This window comes from Pygocentrus nattereri, chromosome 3 (assembly GCF_015220715.1).
Source record: "Pygocentrus nattereri isolate fPygNat1 chromosome 3, fPygNat1.pri, whole genome shotgun sequence".
In the NCBI taxonomy this organism is placed as follows: Eukaryota; Metazoa; Chordata; class Actinopteri; order Characiformes; family Serrasalmidae; genus Pygocentrus; species Pygocentrus nattereri.
Window position 1 is genome coordinate 9,300,604 of NC_051213.1, and position 11,520 is coordinate 9,312,123.

The 11,520-nt window shown below is 36.9% G+C and overlaps 1 long non-coding RNA gene across 1 annotated transcript; it reads left to right on the plus strand.

Annotated features, from left to right (window-relative positions):
* The first annotated feature begins 4,384 nt into the window (after window positions 1-4,384).
* LOC108431812 lies at window positions 4,385-10,495 on the plus strand. The gene is made up of 3 exons (XR_001858178.1): window positions 4,385-4,443; window positions 6,830-6,901; window positions 9,164-10,495. It is a non-coding gene; the product is annotated as an uncharacterized LOC108431812 (long non-coding RNA).
* Window positions 10,496-11,520: the final 1,025 nt, after the last annotated feature.

The following is an 11,520-nucleotide window of genomic DNA, read 5'->3' on the forward strand; positions in this document are numbered from 1 at the left end:
TAAAAATTATTTTTAAAATAAAATAACACAGAGCGTCTGAGATTTTTGGCTTTCAGCAGTAAATTGTAAGCATGTAGCGATATGTGTGATCATAAAACACATTGTTAATTTGAAGGGAGCTTTTATAAAAAATAAAATAAATTTTAAATTTATTTCATGCCGTTACTGAATAATTTGCTTTATGATTTGGTCATTTAAATTCAGATGGAAAAAAACTAAATATACCCTGGAGAATAAGAGGTTAATAAATTCTGACAACAGGTTCATTTGTTAGAGGATGTATTGTTTTATGTCAGTGCAGTTTTAGTTTTAAAATGCAATTCTTCCAAATTGTTTCCAAATGAGATTTTTTGCTAAATGTAGGCTTGAGACAGTTTCTGTATTACTTTTTGCATGAAGTATTTTAGAGCTACAAAATGTATTCTATAAAATCCGCTCCACTTGTAAATAAAATACAAAAAATGGTGTTTGAATAACCAATGATTTTACCTGTTTTAAACAAAGAAACAAAGTTTTGTTCATGATGCTAAACCCTAGCAAGTCAGCAGCAGTGTGTAGTAGCTGCACATCTAAAGAGAGCAGGATAATCTGCCTGCATGTCATGAGAAGAAAAAGAAAAACACAGCAATTTATGATTGTTTTCAAGTGGGTAAATTGCCCAGTTCAGTCTAAATGCTTACTCTGGATCACTGGCTCCCATGCTCCCATGCTTTCTACTGCACTTATTTCTGAAAACAAACAAAAGGGCTTTAGCGACCGAACTGTCCCACAGTAGAAAAACACTTATTCAGGCTGCATCGGGTATCAAGAACGACACGGCTGAACTTTATACTCGGGTATAAAGTGTTTTTGACCACCTTAAAAAGAACAATTAACGTAGAATATAAAACATGGTCACCTCTGGCTCTCTGATAAAACTTGACCAAAAAGCTGTTTTCTGTTTTTCAGGCAAAGTGGTAATAAAGATGCTGCTTCCTCTCCTTCACTGTCTCTGCAGCCTGGTCAGTGCTCCCCAGTCCCCCCAGATTAGCATTTTATGCAAATTGCGTAGTTATAATTGTTCATCAGTAATTTGTGTGTGTGGTTTTTTTTATGTCTTCTAAATTTTACTAAAAGAAATTGGGTTATTTTATACCAACTCACTCAGCTTTCCCAGTTCATGTCATAGACTTGTGAAAACTTCTATTAAATTCATCTGACCTTGCAAAGTCCTACAGCCCTACTCCAGGTGCTTTTTTAGTTATGAATCTTCGAAATTTGGCTTTATTAAATCATTTTTCCCGATTCATTGTTTGTGCACTCTAAGCTTCGCTCATTGCTTATTTTTTGCTGGATGGAGTTCAAATTTGTACTGAACTTCCAATAAGACCTAAGGATAATTTGCAACATACACTATATTTCCAAAACTATTCACTCACCCATCCAAATCATTGAGTTCAGGTGTTCCAATCACTTCCGTGGCCACAGGTGTATAAAGCCGAGCCCCTAGGCCTGCAGACTGCTTCTACAGGCATTAGTGAAAGAATGGGTCGCTCTCAGGAGCTCAGTGAGTTAGTAATAATTTTGGCAATATAGTGTATATCCACGTAAATAGTTAAATGTTTTGCAGTAAATCATTAATTACAAAATTAAAACATTTTTGCCCATAAATTATTAATATTTAAAATTAATATCTCCTCTAGTTTTCACTTTCTTACAACCAGATCTTGATTGTGGAGTATTACTACAGTTCTGTCATATCAAGACGTTATTTGGCCCAGCATAAAAAAAGGGCCACAGATCTAGTTTAATATAGCTGTATTAACTTAATGATATTTTGTCTGCAAATTTGCCTAATAATTATATGAATTTGCTTGAAGCAAAGTAGTAAGGTGTTAATATCCATTGTAGACCCATATATATATATATATATATATATATATATATATATATATATATATATATATATATAAATAAATAAATTTATATATATATATATTAAAAAAATTATATATATATATATATATATATATATATATATATATATATATAAAATAAATAAATACATCTATATATAGATATATATAAATTTGCCTAATGATTATATGAATTTGCTTGAAGCAAAGTAGTAAGGTGTTAATATCCATCTATCTATAAATAAATTATTATAAAAAAAAATTCATATATATATATATATATATATATATAAAAAATGTATATAAAAATATATATAAATAATCTACATATCTCCATTGTAGACCCATATATATGTTCTAGCATTCCATCATTTAATAATTTATTGAAATAGCTGCATTTCCATAGTTTGGCTGTTGCATTTCATTGAGGGGTTTTATTTTATAGGCAGATATTTGTACCATGTCTCTGTGTGATCCCTATTGAGTGGGTTTCATTGGGTTTAGAAAGTTTGCAAGTTACAGCTTGTAATGGCTTTACTTGCTGCATACTAGATGATATCTCACTCTGTGGGTGTGAATAATTTTAGTTATACACAGCAAAATATATTAAATTCCTTGTGCTGTTGGTAGGGGACTTTCCACAGCAGCCAAACCTCTCAGTCAGCTGCAAATACTCACACCTAACAACCTAGACTTAGTACAACACAACAGGGTGCACTCTGACCATTACATGGACAACAACCAACAATGACAACAGCAAAGATGCCTTCATGAGGCATATTTACATCTACTTATGAGAACGCTGTTAATTAAGCTTGGCTTTATCATTTTCCCTTTAGTCAAAATATGGAGTGAAAAAAGCCTGTAAGTTAGATTCTTAGCCATTCTCTCATGGTGTAGCTTCAACTACTGAATGCAGAAGTTAATTCATAGATTTCCTAAAAATGTAGGAATATTAAATAAAACATTTCTAAAAGCCACCTGACCAAAACCTGAAATGAAAAATCGAATTTACCCATTTTTCACTTACCACAGGTGGTGGCGAACAGCCAAGTCAGTGTGGAGTATAAATTTAGCTTTTTTAGTCTAGAACTGAAGATACAAGGCTAACGTTGCTTTAAAAAAAAAGTCAGCAGTCACCCAAATAGCTCAAATTATTTCTATAAAAAAAAACACCAAATCTCTTTCAACCATCTCAAACAACATCCAGGCCTTTATTAAAGTTATGCAAAATTGCTGATGTGGCTCAGGAGCCCTTCGGCTTACTACTATGGTTGATTATGAAACGTCAGTGTTGTTGCTTTTAAGGGGGAGTTTAAGTATTCAAATACCAACAAGCATTCAAAGCCTACAAAGACACAGATCGAGCCCTTATGTTTACACATACCTACACTGCAAAGCCATCACAGCACAAACCAGCCCTAAGCTGTATGAATAAAAGTCTTACTAGATTAACTTTCTGTCCAACAAGAAGTCAACCTTTAACCCCCCCCCAAATTTCTGCCATGATAGAACTTTTGATTTATTATCAATAATTTTAAAAAGATGAAATTCTTTTAGATCAAAGTGTAATAACCTTTGCCCATGGCTGGGTCAATAATATTAACTAATAGCATTATTGGTGTGGGAGGCGGTGCTCGTGCACGTGAATGTATTGCAGCATGCCTCAAAAGTCCTGACCCACATCTGTAAACTGGTGCCGTTCAGCTGTTGCCTTGTGAACCAATGAGCTAAATGAGCAAATATAGTGTCACAAAAAGCCAGACTGAACTTTAGCAAACTGTGTGTGAAAAGTGTCTAAGAGCCTCCCTTTTTGATCAAAAAAAAATAACAAACTTATGATCCCTGATTGAATTTTTTCATGCATTCAATAACCGTTTTAGCTGCTTAATCCAGATAGGGTGACAGTATTTATTTTATTTATCTATTGTTGATGTTCTACATGGAAATAAGGCAACATCAGAGGGAACAAAATTAAAATGTAATTTTTCTGCACATTTTCTATTCATGTATGGAGTAAACCCACCACACACACACACACACACACACACACACACCCGTTACTTTTGCACTTTTTTTTTATATTCGTCCACTCATCCGTCATCTTTCACCGCTTAATCAAGATAAGTTCACACCATTTATTTCTTCCCAATATGTTCAACTGAGCAAATAAACAGTGACTTATCAAATGGGCAGAGGTGTGTTCTCTGTAGAGGATGTGTAGCTTATTTTCACTTAGAAAAGTCAACAAAACATGTCACTTGACCATAGATGTCCCTCTTTTGGGGTGTGTTTATGCACAATTTAAAGAAAAAAAGAATTCTATATCGTTATACCAGATGAGAAGCACGCCTTCATACAACATGGCACTGCTCTGGGCAGTTATTCCCCTACTGCATTCAGTGAAAAACAAGCGGTGTGCGAGTGGACTTTGGCTTTGGTTCTGGTATGGTGAGTTAGTGATCACTGAGGAAGGCAGGCAGTGTTAAAGACAAAACAACAGCTGTGTAAGCAGAGGCCGCATATGCATACAGCGTGTTTGAAAAAAGTAAGTTAGCTTTCACTTGGTGTTACATTAGGAACAAAGAGCATCGATTATTTGTAAGTCGCTTTGGATAAAAGCGTCTGCTAAATGTAAATGTAATGTAATGTAATCAAGAGCAATAAGCGAGCTCTCAAACTGACTGCGGTGGAGTTGCAGTCTACTTTGAATGAGACCCATGACTACATCTGGACGCGCAACGAAACGGTCAGAAAATCTTCATTTCTTAGAACAAGGTCATGGTTAGTTGAGCGCGCACTGAGCGGTCAGGGTCAACAGTAATGTTTACCTCTTCAAATCTGGTCTTCCAGAGTTGGACAGCAGAACATTTTATTAATACTTAGTCATTTTCCCATGTACAGTGGAGTCCAAGGAGGATGCTCTTGTTTAGGAACATCACCTCAGAACACTGGAAATGGAGCAATGTACCAGACAAATGGAGAGGAAAGATGAGGCTCCAACAATCATCGCTTAAATAAACACGTCATTCGAGCTGTCCTTACACCAAACAGTCTGTATATACTTTCTGTTCAGGCTCAAACATGAACTAAACTTCTCAAGAAGTCCCACTGCAACTGTTTCTTGCTGTTCCTTTAGTCTTGAATTTCCATCCTGTGCCGGCGCTGTTTGCTTAAACATAATGTAAGCTATTCTTACCCTGAAAATCGAGTAACGTTCCAGTACACTGACCTACAAAAGTTAAACGGTAAGGGGGTATTATGAATAATGATGCGGAATTGCGCATAAACCTCAAGTCAGGGGGCTGCAACTCACAACTCTGCCAACTTTCAGCTTCTTTTATCAAGATGACCTTTCTACTTCCAAATGGCTCCTATACTGGACTGGGATTCAAACCAGTGGCTGAATGCCTGGGTTTTCAGCCCTGAAAAAAGCTCCTAGTCAGAAATCTGAGTCTCTGCAGCATCGTTATGAATTAAGGCTAAAATGTTGTGCAGGTTTTAACATGGACCTTTTTTTACACTTGCTGACTTGTCTTAGATGGTAAGTCAACGCCCCTTTCCCGGAAAAATTTGGCTCGTTCAAAGAATGAACAATTACATCATCCTCTTCGAAGTAATGTTCTTTTTGTTTTCCATTTTTCAGAAAAGCATGTTAAAAATACCCCAACAAACCTCACAATGCCATGCATGCACGCACATGCAACAAAAGCCAAAGGCCAGCTCAGTGTTTTTTGTACCTTACAGACCAAATGGACTGAACATAGACAAATGCTTTTCCTTGGTTGGCGAAGGGCAGCGGGCGAAGGAAAGTCCAGTTGACACGGAGACAGATCGGTCTTTAAAATTTAAAGTAACACTTTGTTGATACAAGACGCCTACATAAGCCTTTCATGACAGAAATTTGGTTAAACTTCATGTCATTTCACTTCAGCAACTATTGACACTTGGAGGAATTTTGGAGCCTTTATGACTGTTTATGTAGGGCAGTGGGCGGCAACATGTGGCTCTTTTACTGCCCTCTTGCGGCTCCACTGCGGAACTAGATTTTAGGTACGATTAGAATAATCCTCATTTGCTGTAAAATAAAGCTCTGCTGAGTGTTTGAACGCAGGTCTTAAATGCTGGAGTTAATGTAGAACTGCTTATTCACCCTTTAACCCTGAAGGCTGGTGTGCAGACTGCTGCTAGCAACACCGATAAGAATCACAACTTGCCAGTAGCCAATGAAAAGGCAAAGAGAAAGATTTAAGACGAACAGCGATATTTTGGAGATTAATGGCCCCATTTGCATTTATAATCACTCCAGCTGGTTTCCTGATGCATTCAATCTACAATGAGAAACTGTCAAATGCTACGAAGCCTTGAGGCTGAAGTCGCTTCTTATTTACCAAATTCTTGTTCGTACTTCTCCGTTCCACCTTAAATGGTGTAACAGATACATTCTGGCATCTCAGGCGGTTAAACGGTTTTAAGGTGGCACGGAAAAATTTGAACACAGTACCACTTCACAACAAGATCGCCCTTTTAAAGAGTAACAGTTTTACATTGGTTTATTAATTTTTACTGATTAGATCACAAACACCTTAAATCGTCACGGAGTGACTTGTTGCTTGCCATGTAGTGAACCCACATTCACCTGTACTAGTAAATCTCAGATCTTGCCAGTTACTTACCGTGTTTTGTCTTCCTGATCAGCCAGCACTGAACCCATCAGCAGCTAGAACTGCATATTAATGCCATTTTAAGCCCTCGAATACATAAAGGGTGGCTCCCTTTATGCAGTCAAGGGCTTAAAATGGCATTAATTGACCGGTGATTTTTTTGGGAAAAATTTTTCAAATGAAAACATTTCATTCCTTGATCACATGTATTCTTAATATTTGTTTGTGCACATCTTGAAATGTTATTTTTTTCCATATTTTTGCTCACAGGATCTAGAGGTCTTTTATGGAGAGGGTCAAAACAGCCCCTACATGAATTCATAAGAATTTGGACGCATTATGGTTGGTTCAATTTGTTTCATCAATAAGAACATTTTATGCCTTGATATTCTGCAAATACTTGGGACATTTCTAAATAACTTAAGTCTTTTGTAAAAGTGCCAGTCAGTTTACTACAGGGTCTTATTCAACATTGATTTTTAGAATGATTTAACTTTCTAATTTATTAAAATTATTCTTTATCATATTAAAAAGAGACTTACCAATTAATGTGAATTAATACAAATTACCAGGATCATTGAGTTTCAGTTGGGAAGCTTGATGGATATAACTGGTTGTTATGACTTTTCCGATGGATATGAATGTTTCCTGCAGCTCGGAAAGGAAAGAGAATATTGCTTTGAGTGCTGGATTTTATTTTGTCCTCCATCAGTTACTGCTCAGAATGTGCTTCCAGCATCATTTGTCATAGCCAGTGCCCAACTATCACCTCACTATAAGCACTGACCTGTTGTTCATGCATAAAGTAAGTTTTATCAAAAATTGTTTTTTTTTTTAAACTCAATTGTAAAGTCAGCTAACAAACTGCTTACACTAGCCTGCTAACTAGCAAATGTTGAGTGTTGCTTCGGCTGTACTGGACACGCTATTGAGAAACTGATCAAAGGACAGAGAATAAATAAATAAATAAATAAATAAATAAATAAATAAATAAATAAATAAATGCATGCAGTTAAGAAAAGTTCTAATGCATTTAACCAGTACTGAATCTTTCTGTACTGTACATGGGAAATAATCTACTCATGACTGAGACATTAATAAATATTTTTCAAATTAAATTTTATTATTTAAGTTGAAGGTACAAATAAAAAGAGCAAAACTTTTCGAACAACGCTGAAAGCGACTACGCGCTTGAGGAAACAAAGGATTTAATATTTCTTCATCTTCTAGATGATGCATGTTCATATTTTCCGGTAAAGTGATGCAAATGTTTAAAAAAAAAAAAAAAAAAAAACACCCCAAACAAAAAAGCTGTGGCATGAAGTTATTGGATTATTAAGTCCATGTAAACACACTCACTGTGCATCAGACACTTTAATTCTATAATTGATGACACAAAAGACTGTCTTATTGCATCAACTGCATTGTAAAGTACTGCATGTATTACTTACTGTTAGCTTGGTAAGATTCTCAAATGCAGATGAACTTTACAGCTTAAGAAGCATCAAGTCAAGCTTCTCTGCAAAGCTTTCTCTCTGTCTCCGCCTCATCTTTTACTTTGTGGGCACTGCAGTCTGGACTCCATTAGATCAATTCCTTCTGTTTCTTTCACTTGTGACCACAAAACTCACCCACCAAGATTGGCCAGGACGACAGCGGCCGGCTGAGAACCGCAGCTTTCTGCCTGAACTGTACAGTCAGAATTTATTGGGCCCTGGCTGGAAGGAGAAATCGTACCGAGGAGTAGAGATATATCCCTCTCCCAAAAGTTCAGAGTGATGGCTTCTTGCAAAAGCCTTAACACTAGACTGAGACTTCCTTCCCTTCCACAGCAACAGGGCGCTCAGAGCATGTAGATGAAACAAAGCTGGATCTCAACCGCTCCAAAGGCAATTAGGACCAGCCAGCCCTCATCGTTGCCATGCTTCATTTAGTGCCATATGTTTGTTTCCATTACACTGGCTGGATTTTAGCATCTTAATTAACTTAAGCAACATGGCAATATAACATTAACAGGCACGGCAGAATGAGTCAGCACTGGTTAAAAGGACGGAGAGACTGCTCTCAGAAGAGGAGCTTCTCTGCCCTGCAGATATTCAGGAACACCTTCCCTTTTCTTAGTCTAAGTATCATTTAACTTACCAGTTTTGTTTTTTTTCAGTTAAGTAAGAAAGAAATGGCTGTAAATGTGTTAACATAAGATCTGTTTGCTAATCTTTATTTTCATCACTCCTAAACAGTGATGGACAGATTTCTTTTCCAAACTATTGTTAATTGCAACCCCTGACAGGTTTGAGTGCTGACATCCTCACAAGAAGATTTTATATGATATAAGAACGAGCACAGATTTGACAGCCTTTAATGACTAAACAACGCAATGATGAACTGGCTTCAGTGCATGAAATGAAGTGCCAGCTTGTCAGCACTTCATTTACATTAACTATGCTCTAATTCATGCAGAAGCTTCAGTAGGGAGCTAATAAAGTCACATTCAGCAGCTAACGGCTGCGATTGCAGGTGAAGTTTGAGGTCAACCGCTAAATACACCGCTTCCTCTACTGACCAGTTTTCAGTATTAAGTTTATGTAATGAAGTAAAGGTTAGTGTGTTACAGGATGGCGGGGAGGCGGAACCCAATTGCAGAAACAAAAGCCGAAGGAGATTTATTGAGGCAATGGAGCGTGTCTTTGTGACGTTACTAATGAGGTGACCTGGAGCCAGGTTCGCACCGCCACTGTACCGATCAGCAGTCTGGAGTTACCGCTGCGCCACTGGGACGCACAGGCATCAACGGATAAAGCACCTCAAGGAAGGGAAAAGAGAAAAAGGCCGGAACGTCAAAACAAAAGCTGAACAATAAGTGAAATAAATAGAAGATGAGATAACAAAAATGACTTCCGCCAAGATATCGAGGAGAAGTCAGACTCACTTGCTTGCTCTTCCTGGAGCAAACACATCTTACAGGGCTTGGAGCAGTTTGTAACTCAAGCCTTCTTGTGGGTTTTAAGTGGTTTTGGGACAATTTCTCTTTGTGGTCCTCTTTCATTTCTTTCTTTTAGTTTTGGGGCAATTTCTTGAACACCTGTTTGTCTTTTGTTTTCTTAAACACGAGTAAGTTCCATACCGGTCAACCCTCTACAAAGGTGTGACAAACGCTGCCGTTTGAATCAGCCTTAAGTAGGGAAGCCCACAGGTGTGTCAAGTTGAGCCTAATTAGTCTGTGGCTCCTTGCTGCTGTCACCCTCTGCTGGCAGCAGGTGGTGCAGGCTGGACACCTTGCCGCCTCCGTCGCCCTCTGCTGGCAGCAGGCGGTGCAGGCTGGACACCTTGCTGCCGTCGCCCTCTGCTGGCAGCGACGGGGGCCGGCTTGACCCCTACACTTAGTTCTTTTTTTGTTTGGTTTTAAGATGGTAGAATATTATTGTGTAATGTAAAATAACATTTAACTGTATTTTTGCAGTGTATGAGATGCGTTTGTACTAGTTGTGTTTTGTACCTGTTTCATTTTTGTGTTGTTTCGGTACTATAAAACATAAAAACATGGTGTATTGTCTTCAAATGAAACAGGGAATAGTTGCAGCATTTGTTTCTACCAATGTGTATGTAAAATAATTATGTCCACTTTTGTACTGGTTGTACACAAAGTATTAATATCATTGTTATTTTCTATTTGTACTCTTTTTATCAGTATTACAGATGATACAGGTAATAGATTTGGCGAGTTAACCACAATGGTATTTTTAAAGTTGTTAAACTGTTATGCTATTGAGATTGTACTGATATGCCAAAGACGTAACTGATGAATAAGAAAACGGTGAAATTTGTGCGCACTCATTTTCTGATCCGATATGAATGTAAGCAATTTTGCTGAATAAGGGTCGTCACTAATATTTATCTGATCTTGTTTTCATCCAAATAAACCTGGCTAGTCTTTAATATGTTAAATTATTGCAAACAAGCAAACAAACAAACAAACTTTTTTTTCTTTGGGAATTATTTCGCCAGACGCCTTGCATGTACCTCTTTAGATAAAAAAGGCCAAAATCTTTTACAGACATTAAACACTTTAGATGGTTCCTATCACCACCAGCACAAACACTTCTGATTCAGTAGGTTTCTCTAGAATGGTGCATTTCACACCAAACCACTCTGAATAACTTACATCTTACCCATTTAATTACACAGAAATTTGGGAAAATGGGTGGGATGAAACTATGGGTATTGCATCAAAAACATTTAGAGCAAAAACTATACTTGAAAGTCAAAACACTGACAATTTGATTGGCAAAAAAAATAATACAGAAATAAGCCTCAACAACAACAACAACAACAACAACAATAATAATAATAATAATAATAATAATAATAATAATAATAATAATAAACAGAACAATTCCAGGCCTTTGAAATCTGTAATAAGTACAATGTCTAAATGAAAATATAAGGAGTATAAATGTACAATTAGTTAAGCATTATCTACCCCTGTATCCATTCCCCTCATTATCTTTATATTTTGTATCACCAAATTTGAAGTAAAAGTCAATTTTATTTATATAGCACATTCAAAACCCAAGTGCTTTACCATTAGTGCACGAAATTTACCCCAGTATTAGTTCTCAACTTGCACCAGTTACTATTCACACATAAAACACATGAACTCCACCACACCCAGTCCTCAACCTGCACAATTCATTCCCTTCAACATCAATCCATTCAACAGTAAAAGCCAATTAAAGAAATGCAATTAGAGCATGGAATTAGTACCGGTCACTGAGGATGCCTGTCTGATGTGAGTTGGTAGGCTGTTCCAAGGCCTAATCTCCTAATAGTTTAAGCTGAGGCAGTAGAAGAGTCAGCAGTAACTGAGAAGCTGGCCTTAGATATCTTGAAGGATCATATAGACATACATTATGGACATGCTCTAAGTGCAAGGAAAAGCAAAGCCATATTACGTCAACAAA